Consider the following 24,955-nt stretch of genomic DNA (forward strand, 5'->3'; position numbering starts at 1 on the left):
GATGCTTCGTAGTGATTTTGCTGTTTGGTTATCCATATTACATTGTCCCCTACTTGGAAAATGTGTCTGCGAAACTAACCCACCATCACTTGTCACTTTATAAGGCATCAGTTACTTGCCTCTCCACCTGTGCCTAAATTTACTCCTATTTATTATACTGTACATTGTAGGTAATAGAATGGAATATGGAATTTAGGCCAAGGCCTAGCACTGGGACCTATGAGGTCATTCAGCGCTGAAAGGAAAATTGAGAGTAAAGGAGGTTTTCAAGGTTTAACAGGAGGAAAACCTCACAGTTGCACTATGAACCAGTCGTTAGGAGAGGATGGAAAGTAAGATGGAAGAGAGTATGAACGGAGATACAATAAAAGGCATGAAAGGAGCTGCAGCTAGGAACCGAAGGGACGCTGCAAAGAACCTTAAGCAATGCCTGCAGTGCACTGACAGCGCTAAGCCCCCCCCCCCCTATAGGGTATTATACATTGTACTTTGTGTCTTTTATCCTTTCTGACAGATTCCATCCTTGGCCAGTCTAACCCCTGACGAATCCATTGTAATCATGAGAAGGCCTCATCAATAACTGAAGTTCCGAGAGGGGTTTGAGTAGGGAAGGAATCCCAACATTTGCATCGCTAACCTTTGACTGCAGGTCTGATTCACTAGTAGGTGATAATGTGGCTTCATCTTGTATGGCCTAAAAATGACGGGTCTGTTGCATGACCATTAACTTTTGATTTCCCAGTTCCAGCAGTCTTCATTATTCATTGAACAGCTGGACCGTGATGCATAACTAGTAACATAGTGGCAGCATAAAATAAACTCATTTCCTACCAACTCGGGTTTCTCTTAAGACTGGTAACACTTTTCTGGCTTTTCCTTCACAATTCCAAGATAGTATCTGTTATCACCTAGAGGTTTCATTTTCTGTCTGCTAGTTGATTGGCCGACAACTCTCTTGACTCATTTCCCTTCATACGAGAGGTACCCAAATTTTTAACAACTCTCAACCTATAAATAAAGAAGTTCTTATCTTTTGCCTAAGTGTTTTGAATGGTTACGTTCTTGAGAGCTTTGTCTAATAATGGCTTCAAGAGAAGGTACGGCTAAGCAAGATATTTCTATTGCATTCAACATTTCACTTCTGCACCGTTAGCAGTGGCCAGTTGAGGATTCAGTGTATCCCTTGTTGGCCTGCCTTTGGGTAGTGCAATACATGCTCAAAGTAAGTTGGGAAAAGTGAAATTCAATTTAAATAGGCATCAGTGTTATAAATGTGCATTATCTGTGAATGAGTTTCCAAGTTGCCCTCATGCAGATATTGTATATACCAAAGCATAAAATTATTTCAGCAATGAAAGTGGTTTGCTGAAATTTATGTAATTTGTCGTGGAAACCATCACCATCCTCCCAATTTAATTTGAGAACCCTCCTAATTGTTCAAAAGATGAACCCCATTTATTGATCAGTTAGTTTATATTTTTCTTGAATACCAGGCTCCACTGTGTCATAACTGCTTCCAAATAGATATTTCTTTGATTTCTTGACCATCTCCAAGATTTTATCTTTTTTGCAGTATCTGGGGAAATTACTGAGTAGTCTGGGGACTGCTACTGTATGCGCATGTATATTTTCCGCTTAGGTTGCCTTGTATTACAGTTGCCTTCATTTCACCCCTGGGCAAATAGTGCAAACTTCGAGGCTCCCTTTCAAAATGCTTTAGTCCCACTCTTTAGTTGTCCTTACTGAGCTTCCTGCTGAAGTTGGGGATTCCGCTGACAGGGATTTTTATTAAGAAAAAACCTGACAGTTAGAAATATTAAGTCAGTGGTCAGGTTAACCTAAAAATGATAATCGTCCACCGTAAAGGGGACTGGAAACCCCACAGCAACTACCACCCGCTACTGATGATACCTAGGAGTGAATGCTAAATGCCCTTGCACCTTGGCCTTTGGTTTACAGTATAAGTAAATAACAACCATTTGATAGAGCATTATGTTAATTGTTGCATCTTTGGCCATTGATCAGCATTTATCCATGCTTCTGTATGTAATTACATTTTCAGTCATGTATTATATTTGGTGTTGCGTCGCTATGGCGTTCTCGTAAAATTTGGTAAGCTAATTTAAATTTCCATGAACTAAATGCATGGAAAGTTTATGTTGATGGGGTCTTGTCAAATTAATTTGCCGTATTATTTTACTTTTGTAGTTTGCCTTTCTAACAGATTTTGTAATGCAAAAAATGGTCGGAGATGGCACAGGAAGTTTAGGTTGGAGTAATGGTAGAAAGTTGACAGACTTAGGATATGCAGATGATACTGTTTTAATCAGCAAAACACCACAAGCTTTTAACAGAAGGCATCTTAAAGCTAGAGAGAAAAAAAACTGAAGTAATCAGGGCATCGTATGCAAAAAGGAATGAAAAAACATTAGACAGAGAAAGGAATAACAATGTTGAAACTTATAATATATAGGAACAAATGATGTCCAGAACAGGATCTTTTGAGTTGGAATTTAGTGAAAGACTAAAAAAGGCAAATCAGAGAATGGGCAGTCTGAGTACGATTTAGAGATCACATACATTGAAATAGCATATAAAAATTAGATTATCCAGCCCAGTAAGATCTGTATTGCTATACAAATGTGAATCATGGTATGACAGTGAAACTATATCTAAAAGATTTTATCAATCTGATTAAGATTAATATTAGGAGTCAGATAGCAGGATTGTTAGAAATTATAAAATAAGGGAGATTAGAGAAGTTCTGTATGTAGGTGAAGCACTGATGAAAAAGAGATGGAAATGCCTTGGACATGTCCCTTGCACAGCCCTTGGGGGTGGGGGGGGGGTGGGGGGAGGGAAAGTATGTGTTAGTGTTAACTGGAGTCCTATGGGCACCAGAATAGTTGGAAGACCCTGACCTACTAATATGAGAATTGTGAGAATGGAGGTTTGGTAAACATAAGGATCTGTGGAAGATAAAGTACAGAAAAGACACAAGAGGTGGGAATTTCTCATGAGGCCTTTTACATCATGTGGCATTGGAGACCATGATGATGATGATTGCATTTGGAGGTCTTAAAGATTTGGGCCTCAGGTTCGTCATCATAAAGTACAAAACCCACAGTTTTGTATTCAATAACTGCTGTGAATTTATTATAAGCTTGGCTTTCTTTTTACAAAACTTGAGCCTTGCAACTTCGAAGAATAATGTCGTCGACCAGTATATAGCCAATTACAGTATTTATTTTTGTGATAACCTTGATATTTGTATCCTGTCATCAGTAAGTAAGCAACTCAATTTTTATTTCTGTTTATTATTACTATTTGTAATTTCTTAGGTTTGATGGGAAGAAAAGAATATTAAAGTGAAAATTACATACCTGAAATAAACCATGATTTCATTAGCAAAGAATGTAGTCATAATTATTTCAACCATAAATCATATGAAATATATAATATGTACTGAAATACAGAAAAGCATTCGCTTGTATAGTGTTTTGTTTACTAATTTGGCCTAACAAAATCCTTTTATTGACTCATTGAAGAGATAACCAATTCATGACAAGGCTGTGTTGCTTTGGAAATACAGTCAGAGGGCCGAGAAAATGGAAACGCTAGGTTTATTGTACAGAGTTATGTATAATGAGCACAACCAGTTTTTTGTACAGTATTGGTCAAAAAAAAAGACAGGCTGTCTGGTGGTCTTTTTATTGAGTGACAACTCATACACAAAATACAGTAAGTAAACAATCTGTATGTGCACCAGAACTCCTTAGGAAAATAAGTAAATACTGTTAAATATAAATAATAAGGGTACCAAAATATAATACAGTAGTCGATTATAACAGGTTACTTATTGTCTAATTGTTCCCATAACGGCACAGCTAATAACAAAGCAGCTCATCATGGCTTATAAATATAACAAATTTCTTTCAACTTAATACTAAACAATTATAAAACTGTTGTGTATTTATTGTGATATATAGTACTTACCTCTGGTTTGTTCTTATAACTGATTAAGTTACACATATTCATATTGTTTTTCTACTGGAAAAAATTAAAGAATCAAAATTCCGGTGTACATATACTAGTACTGTACTTGGGTAAATACAAGTAATCATATGAAGACATAGTTAAAAAATTATTTCCTTAGGATAGTTTTTATCAAGTAATTAGTAACGACATCACATTTAAAGTAAAGTGGGGTACCATTATTAGGTACAATTAGTCAGGCATCATGGACGGATTACAATTACTTTTTTGACATGTCACAAGGTTTGACCTACTTTCTCATGTAAGTACTAATAATGCACATACTTCCATCACCTCGTATTAGACCAGATTTAATTTATTAAATCAAATACCCAAGGAGAACATAATGGCCATGGCTCTTATTTGTATCTTAATCATACATCAAAGAAAATTTTTTTCATAAATTATTTTGATATTAAATATTTACATTGAAGCCTGAATCAAACTTGAAACCAGCATACAGTATTCACACATGAAAAGCTAGAACCCACTGATAATTTGGAAAGAGCCTGAACCTGGCACTGAAAAGATTGAGCAACTCATTCACAGTTACAGTAATTCCTCCAAAATTTTAGATTATTGGCAGTCTTAATTAGTTACTGGACTTAAAAACTGAATGACTACTAAAGTGTACCATTAGTTTCAGTTGTTTGATTTTAGCCTTTTTACATTACTATTCAGTGGTTTGAAAATGTTTAAACTTTGAACTGTCATGTCTTATCTGTAATAGACATAAAGTAGTGAACCTGTCACGTCTTATTTGTAATAGACATTAAGTAGCCACTAAGCTCATTTTTTATGGATCTGGTTGGATCATGATAATTTTGCTTGAAAGCCAAGCACTGGGGCTGGAGGCCATTAAGCGTTCCTTGATAGAAAAAAAATATTCGGATTCATAAATCTACATTTTTCTCACTCTTTTGGAAACTTGTCAATCTCAGATTTAAACAAGTGGAAAACTCCTGTAACTTAAAAAGGGCATTATTCTTTCTAATGGGATAAATTTCCCTGGCAATTCATTCATGGACCTGCCATGCAATGAATTAGCCCTTCTTTCACAGTTAAAATGTGCTTCACTGCAACATTGGTCCAGCAAATATCACAGTAAGGCACCTTCCTTTCCTCGCTATTCTGCATCAAAAAGTAGTGCAGAATATATACAGCTAATGTGCATTATATTCATGTTTATCCTTGCTCTTCATTCAGAACTCATACAGATCCACTTTCTTGCTGAAGATTACAGTTTTCAGTTTCTGATTTGTTAAATTAGCCCACCTTTCTTGTTACCAGTTTAAACTACTCGTGGATTAGGACTTTAATCATTATGGAGAATATAGAGTTTGAAGGTAGCCACTCAATTTGAACTTTAAATAAAATTGATATTTGTGCCTGTCTTCAATGGCATACACTATTAATGCAGTTCCATATAATTTGGCCACTTTGGTGCTTCTCTTCAGCTTGTGCACTTGAGTAGCCTTCAAGAGTTAAAAAAAAAAAAAAAAAAAAAAAAAAAAAAAAACATTCTTGACTTTTGCTTTGCTTTCTTCACTTACAGCACATTTGCATACTATTCAAGGGCCACAAGAAGGATAATTTTAATTCTAAAACAATGCTGAAGTATAAGGAAAGTATCCATGTAACACTTGCTCATAACCACAAATACAATTCTGTACTGTCGTAGTACAAAATTATTCACAAACCACACTCTTGACCTACATTATATTCAGTATAAATAATAAATTTTTATGATACTTTTCATAATTTCTACAGCAATCTGGTTGAAATAATATTTCATAAAATAACTTTTCATAATTTCTACAGCAGTCTGGTTGAAATAATATTTCATAAAATAACTTTTCCCCAATAGGATAAATGTTCCAAAATGTATGAAGTAAAAGAAATATTACTGGAGTTCTATCACTCTTAATTTATTCAGTAAAAATGTCCCTTGTTTTTCATACAAAAAACTTTCTTATACACCTTAACAAACCTAACTCGGAAATTCAAGTACAGTAATTTTCTGTTAAATACAGAAAGATTATGTATGATTATTTCAGTGGTTCCGTGCCTCAAGTTAATCATATTTAAGTACTGCCATGCAGTTAAAAATTTTATACCATTATTGTTTATTAATTTGAAACATTCTTTCTTTTCACAGTGACCTGAATCCCAAATCACTTGAGCTGGATATTATGTGAAGACTTCAAGTAAACAAAACCACCATAGTATATGGATTTTTCTAGTAGTCCTGCACGAGGTAAGTTTTATTTGCCTTCGTCATTGCCATTTTCATTAAAATCATATCAGAGAGAACAAAAAACTATCAAGTACACTTCCAGGTATACTTTACAGTGAACTTACATTACTGTATACCTTTTCTAACAAGTACCCATTAATGAAAGGGTAAATTATAATGGTTTCGTCAAAAAAGCAGCATGTAAAACTATTTGCCAGGAAACTGTCACCAGTGCAACAGATGATTGTGCTTGCTAACAAGCTAGGTAACATGCTACTGTAGAAAGATTCTAAGTCTTTTACTTTACTGCTTTGCATAGTTACAAGCTTCCTATGACACTATTTGAAAGGTACACAATATACTTTTTATTTCCATTTTTAGCATTATTTGCATACAGACCCCTCATTTGCAACAAGCTCTATTGCCAGCACTGTAGTAGTAAGACTTTTATTACTAAAAACCAGAATAAATTGTACTTTAATGAACTTTGCCCTGCTTGATTCACATACTGTAAATGGGCAGCTAAAAATGCTGACTATAAAATTAAATGGAAATTGCAAAACAAATCAAAAGGGTGTGAAGTGAATCCATAATGAAGCAATCTAAACAAACTGCTTCAAATTCATAAATTTCCAAGCATTGTGTAGATTACTACTCTTGAGTCAAGCAGTTCACCACAGTATGACTTGAACATACTGTTTGCTTGGTATAAAGCAACAAACTATTTACCAGACTGGATTACTTGACTTATATTCTCAAAGATTAAGAGAAATATACAGGGTATTTGGATAGAGGGTGCTATGAGATAGGCATGGAATCCCCCTTCTTACCCTAAAGAAGTGAGCTAAAGCTAGACTTCAAAGCTAAATCACAAAGTTTTGGTAACATTTAGCCGTGCAGTAATAGTTGTGCCCAACCAGTTTATATTTTTAAAGGTAACCTATCGAGCTATAATTTGTCCAATAACCATTGCAGTCATTGTACCTTCATGACCAGAGCAAGAACCATTCTACCCAGTTAGGCATAAATCAAAGACTGGTCAGTTGGTATTACCCAACTGGAGTAGTTTTGATTGTCAAGGAGGGCCAAGAAAAGAAATGAGTAAGTGAAACTGACATCAGTGAATTAGAAATGGCCATGATGAGAAGTGAAGGTGAAGAGATACTAGTTTAAGTACATGCAGGAAGTGACCCATGCATGTGAGAAGTGGACATGCTCGAGATATTTGAACAAAGCTAGTGACCTCAATTGCCTAGACTTGAAGCGAAAAACTAAAGGGAAAAATAAAATCCTATAACCCTGAGTCAAAGTACTTTTCAAGTCATGATTGAAGTATTCTAAAGGCAGAGACTAGAAACAATTATTTGTTTTTTATGAGAAATTACAGTTGCTGGCCAGGGAAGAGAAGAAGGCCACCCCCTTCAAGATGGAGTATGAAAGACAATGTAAAATTTTAGTTAGTCATGGGTTGAATAACAAGCAAACATGAGCACCTTCCACTCTGCTGTCCTTAAAAAACATAATTATTTTATGTACACGCTAAATAATCTAGGTATAAGAAGCAGCTTCACCATCTGGATATTGTCTTATGCAAAAGGTCTGGTGAATAAACAACTGTAGTCTGTGTAATGTGACAGGAGTCAAAAACGCTTTCTTTTAAGGATATAAACCTTGTTTTAAAAATATTAGAAGCTTTAAAATATACATAAAGCAAGAGGATATGGGTGTGAAGAGCACACCTTAAAAGTATTGTAATCAAGAAAACTTCACAACTCTGCCAGTACTATATAATAATACCTAGAATAAAGTGAACATTAAAGTTTACTTGTTCTGCAGTCCACTAAAGAACGCAGTACAGTATCCTGTACTATCCTGAGAAATGTTGCATAGAAATTTGGCTTGAATTTCCTTAATTCGTTTCATGGAAAACATGGCAACATTGCTTTCCTGATCCTGGAATGCCTGCAGATCACATGTAAAAGCTTAAAATCTTTTTTCTTTTAACAATTTTATTTACCTCTGTGCCTAAGAATAGTTAAATGAAGCTACAGCATACAATTTGAAAAGATGACCTGTATAACCTTGTTTATAGAATAATAGCGATAATTTAGGGAGAAAGGAGTTTACAAGATTAATCTAATAGCACAAAGCTTTCTAGTACAAATCAGTCACAGGAACGTCATGCTGAATTGATTTTAAGATCTCATGAAAGTAAGCAGGTAACTCAAAAGTTACCTTCTAGTTCCATCAATTTGCCAATCTTTCGACCATGATCCTGATGCATTAGTACTTCCTTGGTATTAGCCTTAATATAAAATGAGGTTATCATCTGAAATGAAGTTTGTTGCCAATAAAAAAGGCTTTGGTCTACAGTGTCTTAATGCTCATTACAGACCATAGATACAGATGAGGATAGCAATTTTCATTGATCCATGTATTGGTACTCTTGTGGAATTGCCTTTTGAGTTGGAGACACAAGACTCTTATATTGACAAAACAGTGCCTTCAGTCTGAATGATTTGGTAGATAACAGGATATAAATAAAAGATTTTCATTGAGATTAACTTGGTTGTTTAGTGCAATGAACCATAAATCTTAATGGTATGTATTGTGTTTACATATTCTTAGAGAACTTTTTTCTTAAACTTCTCCTAGTTAAGAATTTTGCAGCTAATTTCATAATGCTTTGCTGAATCACCTGGATGTGTACCTTCTCTCACTACAGGTTAAGAGGCAATCATGAATCTTAGAAATCCTTTAATATGTTGTCACCTGCTTAGTTAGGCAAAAAGCCTTGACTAGACTTTTGTATAGTTTCATTATTTTAATTTTCACTGCTACTGTATTGATTCTGGATTACAATAAACTGTGGTTTGCAAAGTACCTCGTGCAAAAGCTTAAACACATGAGCTATGCTGCTCTCCCTCTTTTTGAATAAAGCAGTCTTCTAGACTGAAGATTTCTACTCAGTCAGCAGGATGATTGCTCTTCCATTAAACTATTTAACCCTCACAAAATCTGAACTGATGCATTTACCAACATGACATACAGCTATCAACTTCATCCCCTGTAGGAAAATTAGGGTCTTAGGGCCAAAAAGGCCTTATCAAAGTAACTTTTTTGGTTGCAGCTAATCTCAATTATTCATTTCCAGTTATGCCTGTTTAACAGAATATAACACTCTTAAAACTGATTCAATTCCTATAAAAAGGTCATTGCTAGTGTAGAAGCATAAGCATCCAAAAAGCAGCCAAAGTATCTCATGTTGGTCAATATAAAAAGTAGCACAGCAATTGCATCATGCAAGTCATCAGAGTTCTTTAGTGGTGTTTAGGTGTCTTACTGAGTTTTTAAATGCCAGTGTTCTTCCAGAATAAAAGGCTTAAGACCCACTGGCAGGGTTGGTAAACTCACTGGTTAATATTTCCAGGTGGAATGCATTAGACTTCTTGCTGTCTCAGAGATGCAGAAGGTCTCTGTTAAATGCTGTGTCAGTTTCAATGGGTAAGAGGAGAAATGGAGAGGACTCTCAGCATGACAATATGTGCAATAGCCACCAACTGGAAAAAAGACTGAAATTGTGGGTCTTACTTTCTGTCTGGAAAAATTTATTCCACCAGCACCATCCAACATTAAGATGACAGCTATAACAATAGTATATCAAATGCAAATAATGAATTCCATATTTATAATTCCTTTATGAAAGGATTAAATATGCAAGACACTTAAGACATTATTCTACAGAAAAATGTTATTACCACTGAGTTCGGTAGATGCTAAACTCATAAGTTTAGCCTGAGGGTTTTTCCTTAAATTGATCAAAATTACCTGTACGGTAAAGAAGTTGGACAGCTGAGTGGTGAGAGTGGAAGGATGAAAAGTACCAGTAAATTTCAACAAGTACTGAAGCTGGATGGTGTGGTTAAAGGAATCCAAAAGTACTTAACTGCAGCATGCTATGCAAATAATACTCAATAGCTACATAACATAACTATGGCATCAGAGGCAATGCATAGGTGAATATCAAACAAGTTTACATACAGCTACGTTCTTACTTTGCAAGCATCATTGCCAACAGATCTTGCAAGCATCGTTGCCAACAGATCTTGTTTCCTAAACCCAGTGATATTGGTTTTTACACTGTGGAGTTGCCAGATGTCTTCTCAGTTTGCTGTGATATGTAGTGACATTCTTGATGCCAAGTGTACCACTAACTATATTTGGATTCCACTGACAAGGGACTTTTTTACTATAGAAATGGTAATTTAAGTTGCAAATGTGAGGTTATCTATGAACATTCATACATTAAGTTCACCACAAGTATTTTTTAAAATATTCTAACAAAATTACAGATGAAATACCCTCATTTGCCTGTGGCCTGATACACATAAACAATTTGGATAGTTCTGAACATACAATATTTAAAGTTTTTCTCTTGTTAAGATCTTTAGTGCATGTACTTAACAGTACTATCAGTTTTTCATTTAACCATGGAGAAACCAGCATTCACGAATTTTATAATGGAAACTTACTGCCTAGAAACACAAATACCACACAAATAAAACTATAAATGATATTGTACAAACTTGATTTGTATATAGTGAATACAATCTAGTGTATGGTATATTTAATGAACAGGTGGTTTATGGCATACTGTGTGAAAATTGTAATAAAGTTAGGCATAATTTATGAAGCACAACTTACAATTCACAGCAATCTAATTAAAATTGTTCTACAAAACTGAACAAGATTGTTAATAACAGGACCTAAGAATAATAAACTGATTTATGAATAGGTAGTAATTGAGGATTTTAATGAGAAAAACTAGTGCTTCCTTGACAGAGTGAACAAGCACACAATTTTCAAAGCCTGACTTTAATCTTTGATATGCAAAATTTTCATACTCCATGATAAAATACTAGATCTAATACTAAATAGCAAAATACTGTTACAAGTACCATATCATGGTTTTAATACTGATTGTTATTTTGCACAAAAAATTTCCTGCGTGAAAGACAAAAACATTCTAATACATCACATTCATTTACAAAAATTATCAAAAGTCATACAAAAATACGTCTACCACGATTTAAGCTGTCATGTGCTGTAACTAGAAAGATGTTCAAAGGCCATTAATAATGTTTCACATAGAAGGCTACCTTTTCCTTTCACAAAAATATTTTTATAGAAGCAAACAGTACTCATTACACAACTTTATATTAATGATTTCAGCTTCTCATTCAATTCTACATGTACGAATTTTGATTGTACTGTACAATACTGAAATCCTACACTGACAAGAAAAATATGAAAATATAATTAAGACTGTTCTACAATAAGAGTACAAAGTAGTTCGTATCATACTTATGCTGTACTGCAAGGAACAGTGCACTGTTAGAGGATAAAAATCATTAATGAATGTTGTCTTGGAGTCCTAGTACATTTTATTGATGGAAAACTGTTTAATTCTTTGTCCCCCACTGAAGAAAATCTCTTCATCCACTAAATCACTGACATTTAAAGTTGCTTTACTAGATACAATACATACATACAAAAAACTGAAAATGAATTACGTACCACCATAAGCAGTAAAGAGCATTTTCTAACAAAGCCACTATAAAAAGCTCACATAGCAATTCTAAAGAAAATTGAGTGCTACCTCTTGTAGTGAACAGCTAGTATTACCTAACTAGCATGAGTAACTGCATACAAACATTTACTTTCGGATATAAAGAATATAAGGGTAACTCAGCGGTAACTCAGCCCTGCAGAACCAAAGTTCAGCACTTGAGATGTATATTGGGGAAAAAATAGGCACATTATACTATACAATTTTTTTGGCCATGAAACTTACAAAGCAGGTGAAATAAAACAGAATATTTGAAAGGTGACAAGTGTCCATGACTTAGGTTATTATTTTAATCTCCAGTCACGATTCAGACATCTTGGTGCTAATGAATACATTATCTACATTGCTTTTTGGCTTTAACTTTTTTTTATCAGATCTCTTTGGTCTCTTCCCACCTACCTTTGCAACTTTTTCAGCTTTACCTTGCTTTAATTTTCAAATCCTTCAGGCAAGCCATGTAAAATTCTTAAGATATTACTCATTGCTCTCATTAAACTGCTCTACAATAATTTAATTAGAAAAAAAAAATCAGAGATATACAACCTCAGAGGAGGGCTCAAGATATATGCAGTCTGTATCCTACTCAATATTCTCTACAGTGCACTGTTCTAGATATTAAAGCATATGTATATCATTATAAATTGTCAAGAAAGCTACAGAAATGTCGGGAGCTTCTTTCAAAATTTTCTTGATGAACCTGTTAGTAAAGAATCCAAACATCTTTTCCCACATGGGGAGAAATTTGAAAGAGATTATTGTAGAATCATTGACTTCTATAATTCTCTTCCTTTAAAACAAACTAATGCTTATTACACATAGAGTAATCATTCTTGGTATGTAACACACTGTAGAGAAATACCTGTACAGTAAAACTGTCACTTTCTAAAAAGTCAAGAAATTAAGCCTTTGTAGTTTAATTGAACATAAAATAATCACTAGAAACCACTCACGAAGTACACAGTTACAACTGCATAAAGACATTCCATACACAAGGTTTTTAGTAGAAATGCGTAATTTCTTAAAATTAAATTTTTCATACAACTCCATAATTTATGTTAGCCCACATTTGCAAAGTCTGAATCCCCTGGACACTTCCATCTCTAGTTTAACAGCCAAAATAAGAGCAATGGTAGCCCTGTATAAGCAGTTATGGGTTTATGGTTATGGTTAATTGCCTCATTTTTTGTATAGTCTGGACTGGCAGGGTTGGGAGGTTGTAATTTATTATGAATTTGTATGGGGAAAAAAACTGGATCAGTTTCACCACTAACACATTAATTATATTAACCTGTAGGATTGAGCTGCTGATTGCCTCAAAACTGGACAATAAGGCCCTAGGATCCATAGTCATGGTTTTGAGAACATTTATAACATAAGGAAGAATATCCCTCAAGTCATTAAAAATAAAGAATTTGTGATTAAAAAGATGATTATACATTACCATTCATGAGAGATGATACAGTGAATAACCAGTTAAGTCTATAATAGTCTTGGTGCTAAGGCTGGTCTTAACAAATAAGTCAAAACACTTGACTTAATAGGGTAAAAATTTTGATTGACACCACAAAGTGTCCACCAACAAAATTTCCAGTTGCCTTCCATCAAAACCAAGGTAACATCAGAACTGCATGTTAAAAGTAAAGTAGAGAGAGCACAGGTCTTTTTCACTTTGAACTTCACTTGCACTGTTTCACCATCCATCATGTTCTTTATGTATACTAATGGTTACTTCCCTGAAGCAACACAGTATTTAATAGTATCCTATGACACAAGTTTTCTAGAACATCCTGTGGAAAGGAAAGGTCTGGTAGTGCCCTACCTGATGAAGTCCTTGGTTCTCTGGAGAAGTAGAAGGACATTCTTTGTCTGGAATGGGACAACAGGGAAAGAATAATGAAGCATGTAATGGACTGATCCTGATTACCTGGAGTATTTGTCTTAATCACAGAATAAGCTGCAAAAGAAAGGCCTACGTAGTTCCAATCTCAAGTATGTTAGCCTTACTGGGGACACAAATGCCTGAAGAAAGAATAGTAAAGCATGCAGTACACTGATCCTGGTTACGAGGATCGTGTCTAAATCACAAATTACTTGCAAAGAAAAGGCCAATTTGACTTAACCAGTTACACAGAATGAGATTCCACTTTGGTTTGGTAGGGGGTGAATGTTGAAGCACTGCACAGGCTGGAAACACCCTCAACTAATTGCAGAAAATTATCTAACGACAAGGGAGTGCTGGAAAATTAACATGCTTGATGGTCTCTTTTAATCTCCAGATTCCCAAGGAAGCAAAGAAAATTATGCAAACAAAGAGGCCCGCTGCTGTCTCTATTAATAAAAACAGCAGAGGGCCTACCCAGGTCAAAGGAAGCTTCTTTATCAGCCTCAGTTTCTTTGCTTCCATGCATGAAAGTTATCCAGTAATTCCTTAAAGGAAGAGGATTTACAGCTGAGCCACTTCACTGCTGCTCGACTGTAGGAGCAGCATCTAACATTGCAAGTAACCAAAATAGCAAATTCAAATACTGAAAAAAAATAGCACTGGAAAGCAATGCTAAAAACATTGTGAAAGGACAGTATTCATGAAGAACTTTTTGCTACAACAGCAATCTGTAATGGTGGTTAAGAAAACCAGTACCTGGTAAAAGAAACTGCCTGGCAGTGTATTCACTCTCTATTCTCATTTATTGCACTATTAAACCAAGGATGAAAGAGTGCGTGGGCATTAGTAGACCAAGAATTTGGGCTATTATAGCAACAGCTTTGTGGTAAAACTATTTTATACCAAGGAGGAAACAGTACTTATTTTAGCTAAGGAAAATGTTTTTCCTTTCAAACTTATTTCTAAAGAAAATAAAGAAAAGGAAACCAACATTCATCTAATGTATAACTATCACTGCTGACAACAAATATAAAATTTTACCCATCTTTAATTTTACAGGTCTCTGTAGGGTTTGGTTATATTTTCAATTTGACTGTGAAACATCCAATACATGAACTCCAGACCGACAAACTATTCCAGTCCTCTCTGTAATAACCAGGGTATAAAGGTTGACAAAGCTAATCTGCTTTCTTAACACATTACATGCAACTTTCCACACTAAATTGTATTTGGGATATATATTTTTAATATTTGTTACTTTTTTTCTGTTTTTCATATACATATAAAAACAATCTGGTGATATCACATTAAATTCCAAAGAATTCCAAAAAGTGTAAGAGACTGAGGTTATTAGTCTGTATCTTTGTAAATAAAAATATCATAAGTATTGTAAAAATTTAGTAACATCACTGAAAATGGAATCTGAGCCTTTGGGGTTAATTGTTTATTAATGACAGTATTGGTTACCTGTTTCCAAAGTTATTTCATTTGATCCAGATCTGTTGCCTGATAACTCATCTTAAAAAAGACATCTTCAGTATTGAAAAATCAGGACTGCCACTGGGCCTAATAAATAACTAACATAAACATACAAAAAGTTTAATGACTAATGTTAAATATTGATCAGCAACAATAAAAAAATAACTCCTGAAAATTCATACAACTAGAAAATTGTGTTGTGTGTCCTAGAACTGAATGCATTTTTTGCATAATTTCATATTGACACTGTCACATATGATAAAAAATACACAAGGTTTTACAAGACTTGAGGAATCTGTAAAATTAACATTTGAGGAAGCTTTCATTGGTTCAAAATCTGGCTAATGACATTCACTTCCACTATCCACAGGTAGGTCTTGGAATTTATTTCATCCACATGTAGCAAATGGCATTAATTTCCTTTATGCAAATTAAGGCAAAAGGATAGCATTTTCCTCTATTTGATATCCAAAACTGAATATCAGTGGATCTCTACAAAAATCAAGGGATGATTAAGCAACCACTTCATTAGCAAGGATTTATTCTAGTTTAGTCAGTAGCAAGGATTCATTCTAGTTCAGGACCTTGCAGAAGACCCACTGTTAGTTAGTTAGTTATAAATGATTTGTTTAAGCAGACCTCTGAACTCTTTTTAGGCTTCTTCTCGGGCTGGGAAAAAGGAGAAAAGTACATAAAATTAAGCAGTTAAATAAATAAATAAATAAATAACAAAAGAGGGGAATTAAAAAAATCAAGAGGGAAAGAGAAAAAATGGAGGAAAAAGGGGGAAGATTATATTTTACTTATCAATTTAATTTTTGATACACTGACCATAGCTAGTTATTATTTTCCAGTGACACTGGAGTCACCTATATTATGAGACATGTCCATGAGTTCTAGAAATACTAACAGGATAAGACATTGTGCTTATTTTCCCTACATCAATATAGGTGGACGAAGACCAGTAGGAGAGACCACAAAATCAAAAATAACTTGACCAGATAGGAATCCAGGCAGAGTGCACACGCAAGAAGACTAGAGAGAATTCATTTTCACATAATGACCATAGAGAGGAAAATCTGATATAAAAATGGTGTTGCACGGAAACCCTACCCTAAATGTTGTCCAAAGAGAGGAGGCAGTTATTTCAACAATATTACCACAAGTGGTATTTTTAGCAGAGGCAGTCAGCTCGGCAATCTTGCTCTTAAGGGCACGTTTAGTAGAGTGGCAGTCATCTCAGCAATCTTGTTGTAACTGGTATCTTAAGCAGCCATTTGTGAAACTGTCAAATTTTAGAATGTATGGAGAACTTTTCTACTTGAAATGTAGACTAATATACTTCAGTCAAGACAGCCTATGGATCTAGGGAGTTGGGCAATATACTGTAGAGGCAAATGGTAGCATGCCCAAGTGTAATACATTCTTATACGGAGTGTGATTAATGTTGCAATGGTCCCATAAGTCGCCTGATACTAAAATTACATTCACGTTAATGTGACAAGTTAATTATTCTTATTGAAAAATTAAAGCTACACTCATGCAGAGAAAACATGTTTAATAGCATGCTCAGCTGCACAAGTCTAATTTTCCTTTTGCATGATAGGAGGCATGAAATTAGAATAGTTCTGCAACAACGAAAATGTACTAGCAAGTCTGTTACGATGAATGTCACAAAGTTCATGTCAAACAATGAAGAAATATAACCTATATCTACCTAATCTCTTGTGAAACTAGCCATCCTGAAAGAACAAGTGGTGTAATGCCCAAGCACATCCAAGCAGTTTGGAGTTACTGTAACAGACCCTCGCAGGACCTGCTTCACCTTAATGTTGTGAAGATCTTTTCAGCTTTGGGTAATTTGTGAAATTTTCCATACCAAGTCAGTCCAGAGGACCTTAAACCTGCACCTCTCTTGTGTACAGAAAGGCCAATAGAAAATTGCCACAAGAAGCTAATTACAATAAAAATATGCTGTTATCCTTTCAGGCCACCATTCTATTGTTACCCGATTCTGGCCATGGACAAATAAAACTAGTCCTAGACCAGAAAAACCCATGAGGAGTAATGTAAAAATATTGAATGACCAACTGAATATCTAAGGCATGAGGGTTTTTTAATAAACGTGGCTTTTCATAATAAAGTCCATATAGTTAAGCTAAAGAGTACTGTATATCAAAAGAAAGGTAGTCCTAATGAATATGCAAGGCTAAAAATATTCATCCAAGTTGATGATTATCTAAAACTTGTAACTGGCAAAGCTAATCATTTTGCTGCCAGATGACGAAATGATGTGAAAATAGTGATAAACTGTTGTCTCAAAGAAAATTATTTTAGCAAAGATCCATGAGAGCTCAACCGAGCAATGGGAACCCAACAGCCATGGCTATCTGTCCATCCTTAGTGCTGGTCCATTCTTTTGGCTCTGAACAACACAGTAAACAGGATGGTTACCCCTAAAAACAAATCTGGATCTTTACCTCATTTCTGGGGAGCAAGCACATTAGTTGTTAAAACGATATTAATTATTAATTAATAGCCAAAGCCATAGTTCACAAAACTACAGTTTCTTGAGTAAGTACTTTTACATGACTCTGAATGTAATTAAATATCTTTCAGAAAACCTGTGGACCACAAACCATCTATACTTGCACAGACACACTGAGCATCTACCCAAATGGTTTATGCACACTGTTGGCAGGCTTAAAAGCATTTCTAATTTTTATGAAAGCACCCTAAGCAGGCTTCTAAATTTCATCTGTCATGGCTAAAGAAACTGTATTTTTTACTTATGCTGAGCAGCACCAAATCATTCACTCTATTAAGTTCTCCATTTTCACTTCTAACTAAACAAATCACAGTTGAAGTAGCATGAAGTTTTAATAAAAACTTATTTCATTGCCAGAGTCTGCATATCAGAATAAATTCCATTATTATTATTACCAATTCCATAAGTGCTTGTATTTCAAAAATCTAGCCGTACATTTTTGCAATTCAGTAGCCTAAATGTCAGGAAATCTATGATTCTAGTTTCCCTGAATACTAAAATTTTACTATGCAGTTAATCTTCATCCCTCTTTATTTATATTGCTATTATACACTTTAATGAGAAAGATTTATCTAAATTAATGACACTGAAATTTATATAGACAATACAGCAAAATTTTAGTATACTGTATCAATGTAGTTTACTTAGCAAATTTTAGTATATCAATGGTTTACAAAGTACAGATTTAAAATATACTTCCTGTAAACTACTATCTGTCTAAGAACAGGAGTGCATTTTAAATGTAATCCAAATGCAACAACAAACCACTGTCATTGATTCTGTTTAAACTTTAAATTGATGACATACTGTACTGTGTTCCAAACTGAGGAGTTATCTAATTTTTGTATATTTTACTACAAACATACCAACAAAAATAAGTTTTTAAGAACAGAATTTGCATTCTCATATGATAAACAAAGCTCTGCTAATGTAAATGCAGATGGTATTTTATGTAAAAGTTAAAGGAACATATCACCTGTGTATGGTCAACACTCATAAAATTACCAATTGACTGCACATACTTACTATGCATACAAATCACAATCTACAGTATACAAAAAGTCTGTAGAGAACTTCATCCATATTTTTACTGTATATTAAAGCTACAATTACTATATTATATTTTACCAAATTTAGTGCTCACACTGCTGTGACTTCTAGTTTAGTTATTGCCTTAAGTACCTGAATGAGAATATTAACAAAACTTAATCATCTCAAGTTTTGTACTGAAAGTGTTGCTAATCATCATTCACCACATACACTTTAGGCTGTGAAAATATCCTTAGGCCATCCTCAATTTGCATTAGTTTCTCTTCCAGATCATGTCGTTTCTTTTTCACTCGTAAAGTATCCTGAGCAACAGGCAAAGTAGACAACTCTCTCATGACTTCAGCCTGACCTGAAATAAATATTTTAACTGCTATAGAAACTTCCAGCAACTGAAGACCTGAAAGAAATGGTTTACTCCAGTGAAGCTACTACTGATAGAGATGCCCAAAAAGCCTCTCGAGTTTCTTTGGAGACTAAAAATGCAAGAAATTAAGTAATGAAATAAAAATACTAGTTAAAATGTTTAGTGCTAGTATATACAGTACTACAATGCATGTAATAAAAAAATTTTGCGATTGGGAATGGTTTCCAAGTCTTTCTTCAATAATCTTATTCCCCGTAAAGGGGATAGTGCCATCAGTACACCTCATGTGGTGCAGCTTAGGCATTATTTAAGTTTTTTTTTTTATTTTGCAGTGTCCCTTCTGCCCCTAGCTGCAACCCCTTTCATTCCTTTTACTGTACCTCTGTTCATAGTAGCTTTCTTCCATCTTACTTTTCCCCCCCTCTCCTAATAATTATTTCATAGTGCAAGTGCGAGGTTTGCTTCCGTTACACAGTTAAAACCTCCTTTACTCTCGGTTTCCTTTTCAGTGCTGAATGACCTAATAGGTCCGAGCGCTTGGCCTTTGACCTAAATTTTATATTACAATTCTGATAATTTTATTTTTTATGATTCCAGGTATTACCACGCAACAAAAACCCTCTAAGGACCATGGACACATTCATATTTTGAGCACAGATTCCTAGCAGAAATCATATACCCATAACTTAAAAAGAATACCAAGGAGAAATTCCCAAGATTTTAAGCGTAAGAAGTTGGACATGGGCGATACTGTATAAGAAGAGAGTGCTCATGAAAGCAAATAGCCTACTAGTGATGAAGATTGTTTAGTTATTAGGTGTATTGGAAAGAAGACAGACTGGTTTAACCAACTTCCTCTCACCAGATCCAAAGTTCTCACTGCCAAGGAAAGGTACCTAACATTTTACTCCATTCACTTTTTGAGCCACTTGATCAATAGATATTGAGCAGTGCATGAAAATCTGTTTGGCTTGTGAATTGAAAATCATTCTGTATGAGCTTTTATTTTATGCTTCCATTCATAATGGCTTGGAATAATAAGATGGGGAGGGTTGTATAATGCATTTCAAGATATTAAGATTAAAGGACCTCTCATGGTGTGTTAATTTTTTGTCTTTTGCAAAATAATTTTGATGGTAAATGTGTTCAGGAAAATAAAGACTCTCACTAATTTCCTCAGCACTTCCACAATCCTTCATCTCTACTAGGGCAAAGGTAGTAATTACAGGAGAATGGTCTTTTGTTCTAGTTGGTTCTTAGCTATGTGCAGTATGGGGTCAGTCCTTGATTTAGGTCAATCTCGTTAGGTTGATGTCTTTATAATGAATCCCTTCTCTTGGGCTTAAACTAACCTGCAAACCAATCACTTCAACATCCAATATTGTATCTTAAAATGTTTAAACATGGCAGTCTTTATTAGACATACACAACAAATGGCTCACTTTTTTTTGTATGCACACTGTTAACAAGTGTGGAGCTTTTCCAGATTGTTTTTCTCATTACAAAATTGCTAAGCTTGCAGATTTATCATTTTTCCTGCAATATACTTCTTTCTAATTCCATTCTACGTATTTACCCATTTCACTATCTTTTCCTTAAATTGTGTAACTATCTGTAACTTCATCTCAACAGATCATTTTCACTACCAAGCCAGTTATCTAGGTGGTCTTCTTATTTGAAGAAGTATTTGTTACTACAACACTTTGATTTTGCAGCAGGGTGATTGCAACAGTGTACTTTGGTATTATATGGCATTTGGTAACAGTACAAGTTTGAAAGTTATTGTTATTGCTTGCAAATAATAACTGCAGTGTCTTACTTGTTGTACCATATATATATTTAATGCTTGTAACATTTCAGCTTCACTAAGCACATCTAATGAGGAGTACGCATTTGTTAAACCCCTTTGATGGTGTTGTCCTTTTGTGCTCATAAAAACTGCTTTTCTCTTTATCTTCAGTTACTGAGTGACCTGATGTTTAAAGCTATAAATATGCTGTACTGTTTTTGGCTTTGTAACATGTATCAATAACCTTTCTCTTTTCATTCAGTAATAACATTCCTCTTTCCATTAATATTTCATGATTACTAGTTTTAGTATATATTTTCAATTCAGTGGTGGTTTCGCTGTATATTTTTTGTACTGTGTATTTCTCATTTCATCATACTGTTTGATTGCAGTCAGGACTGCCCATGAAGAGGTGCAATTTATTACAGTCTAATTTTATCAGGGAACCACATCTGTTGTGGCAAGACTTCCATGAGCAGTCTGCTACCCATGCTCACCAGAGAGATATGTCAAGATTAGTTCTTAACATTGGACATTATTCTAAAATTGTCAGTGTTGCATGCATCAAAATCTTCAGCATCCTTGTGACAGGCCCTCCAGCCTCTCCACTGGTAGTGATGAAGAAACATATCTCCTCAGATGAAATTGCAGTTGAGTGATCAGGTAAAGAGAATACCAAATTGCCATCCAAGCCAGCCGCTATTTGCTGCTCCCAAGAATTTAAATGTATTTACTTGACCTGTCCCACTGGAAGGAACACCTGTTTTCTTCCTTTCATGACCTGATACAGCAAACCTAAAGCAGTTAACTGCTCAGACCTTGTTTCTCCCACAACAACCACCACCAACAATCTTCCCAAGATGAACACATTCAGCCACTTTGGAGCATTTTGAGGGAGCGCTGTTCTTCCCCAGTCACCTCTAGAGATGAAGCAGGCCTCTACATTGGTAGCTGCAAAGGAACAATCATCCTCAGATGAGCTTGCAGTCAAGTGGTCTGATGCATCCCGGCCTGCTGCTGTTGAAACAGAGAATTTATAAGTAGCTAATGTCCTGCTTGAAGAAATGCTTGTTTTCTTCCTTGTATGGCAAGGTAGCAAACATGAGGCAGATTACTGTTTAGACCCTATTCCTCCACCACTAAAGCGTAGCGAACAATACTACCGATGCTTGAGGATATTCTAATGTCTAGATAAAGCTGCCAGCAAGTCTTCCCTGGCAGAACAATAGTGCTAATGCAGAGAATTTTATATGGTAAGTTACACTGTAGTACTTTGAGGGAGCACAGCTCTTCTTTTCACTTCTCTAGATGATGCAGGCATCACCACTAGTAGAAGTGAAGGAACATCCCTCCTCAGACAAGACTGCAGTCAAGTGGTCAGGTACAGACCACACCCACTGCCAGCCAAGCCAGCAACTATGTCAGGTAGGATTACAGTGTAGCAGTCAGGCACAGACCAAATCCCACTACCATACCAGCCAACACTGCACCCGCTACATGCTGTTCCTGAGCATTTAGATGTAGCTACATGTCCTAATTGAAAGACAGCCTCTGTTTTCTTCCTTGAGCAAACTGAAGCAGATGAAATTGTAGAGACCTTGTGAATTCCATCATCCACACCATAGCATATAATGATAAAAACCATACTTGAGGATATTCTACTTTCCAGACCAAGCCACCACCAACAGTCTTCCCCAAATAAAAAACACATGAAAATGCAGTACATGTTATGTGATCAGTCATTTTGTAATATTTTAAGATACACCATTCAGGCCCCTGTCACTTCTACAGATGATGCAAGCCTCCATCCACAGTGGTGAAAGAAGGTTCCTTTTTGGACAAGACTGCTGTCGTGCAATGAAATACAGCCCACACCCCATTGTCAGCATAGTTAGCAGCTGTAAAAGAGAAGACGAAGCAGTTGAGTGATTAGGTACAAAGCCACTCAATTCCTAGCTGAGTCAGCACCCCCTAGAAAGTTGCTATGCAGAAATTTTGCAAGCTATACTGTCAATTCTTAGCCCAGCCAGTAGCAACCCAGCCAGTTACAGTTCCACAAAATTTTGATGTAGATACATATCAGGGGCTTAAAGAGAACCTGTTTTCTTCCTTGAAGTACTTGATTCAGCAAACCTAAGACAGACAATAGTAGAGGCACTGTTCCTTCCAATTCTTCCACCACCATCACATGCAATGATGCAACACATGCTTGAGGATATTCCACTGTCAAACCCAGCTGCCATCAGTATTCTTCCAGCGATGAACAACATTAGTCCATACATTACATTCAACGAGCACTAGAGCCCTTCATGTGTGCCAGATAGTAAGAGGCGATTCATGAAGAGGATGATGATGTTGAAGAATCAAGACCCCTCCAAACAGAAAGTATATGGGCTACAGAAACAATAGGTCATAACAAATAATTATATATACAAAAAGAGATTAGAATAACATTGGGATGATAAAATATAGCAAAGTATTCTAACAATGCTAACGGCCTGCTTTTAAGTATGACAGCTCCTGACTATTTAAAAGCCAGGGAGTAGGAGAGACCTCGAGCTTCATGAGCCTTAACCTTAAATATAGGAAGGTCTTATCAGGACACATACGCCTGTGAAATAACATCCTAGAGCTATAACACAACTGTTGTGCTAAACCAAACAAGAGGACTCATGATAGAATTCAGTTTGATGGCGATATGACCTGCGGGCTCTGTCCTTTCACAGGACACAGAAGATAGTCTTCAGAAAAAGGCAGGGACATGGCAAGAACAGCAAAGTAATCGGAAATATCCATCCCTGTTATACGATGGAGTCTTGGCTACATGTTCTGGGGTAAATGAGACCCGCTGATTACTGTTGGCTCCAATGTAAGTCTGCCTAAAAGGACGTGAATTTCACTGACATGCTCAGAGAATGCAAAGGCATTCAGAAACACATTCTGGAGTTTCAAATCCAAAAGAGAGGTTTCCAACAGAGGCTTACCGAAGACCCAAGTAAGGATATGTAGCACCAAGGTCACATCCCCAAATAAAGTCTATCTCTCTGACACTACACTCAATGAAACTATTGGAAGTGAGGTTATTTTCATCACACACCTCCAAGCAGGAAGAGAACTAGTCCAAATCAAATTCCAAAAAGTCAGGAAACCAGTCGCACTGTGGCAAAAAGGGAGCAATGAGGATTTTTTTGACATCTGAACAATCGCAAGCACCTCTACCACAGTCTGAACACTCAGGAAACAAATAATCATCAAGTATCATTTACTGCCCAAACTGCTGGCTCTGTCTGCAGTGAACAGTATAGTGGAAGTCTGGGGTTCAACAATGTGGGGAAAAGATCTAACAAGGGTTCCTACTAACCTACCAAAACTTTGCAGATGTATGACAGAATAATCCAGTCAGTGGAGCTGAAAGCATTGCCATGATGTTGCGAAATCCAGGAACAAAATAAGGCCTGATGTAGACTATGTATTTCTGCCTACGTTGAAATCTACACAGCCAGCAAGCAGAGATTCTGAAATTTGTCCCTCCTTAATTCCTCAGGGAAAAGATACCAGTGGTGTTGTCACCCCTTCACTTGTTTTAGCAACCTGACTAAATGGTCACAAAAGCTGGAAGCCTAAGAAGCCTGCCTGCAGCTCATATAAGATATACGTGCTGCAGTTTTCCTCCCAGTTCTGCAATAAAAACTCCACCAGGTGTGCTCCCTCTCCCTGTGATCCAGGGTTCTGAGAGCACCTGGAAGGTCAGGGTCAAGAGAAATAATAAAAAAGAACCCTTCTGGAATATTCTGATGACTCTGCCACTAAGATTAAGAACAGACTCCATGGTTGGGATCCTAATGGTACGAGAAATCAGTCACCTTCCAACTTGAGGCTAACTGGATCCTAATGGTACGAGACATCAAAGTCACCTTCCAACATGAGGCCAACTGAATGGACC

General features: G+C 35.7%; 1 long non-coding RNA gene across 1 annotated transcript in view; it reads left to right on the plus strand.

The window, feature by feature from the left end:
• The window catches only part of LOC136847767 (uncharacterized), a 40,429-nt gene extending 16,282 nt beyond the window's left edge, over positions 1-24,147 (plus strand). Inside the window, exons 2-3 of the long non-coding RNA XR_010855830.1 lie at positions 6,194-6,292; positions 19,821-24,147. This is a non-coding gene — a long non-coding RNA (uncharacterized lncRNA). The remainder of the gene's footprint in view (positions 1-6,193; positions 6,293-19,820) is intronic.
• Positions 24,148-24,955: the final 808 nt, after the last annotated feature.

Source organism: Macrobrachium rosenbergii, chromosome 17 (assembly GCF_040412425.1).
Source record: "Macrobrachium rosenbergii isolate ZJJX-2024 chromosome 17, ASM4041242v1, whole genome shotgun sequence".
Classification (NCBI taxonomy): Eukaryota; Metazoa; Arthropoda; class Malacostraca; order Decapoda; family Palaemonidae; genus Macrobrachium; species Macrobrachium rosenbergii.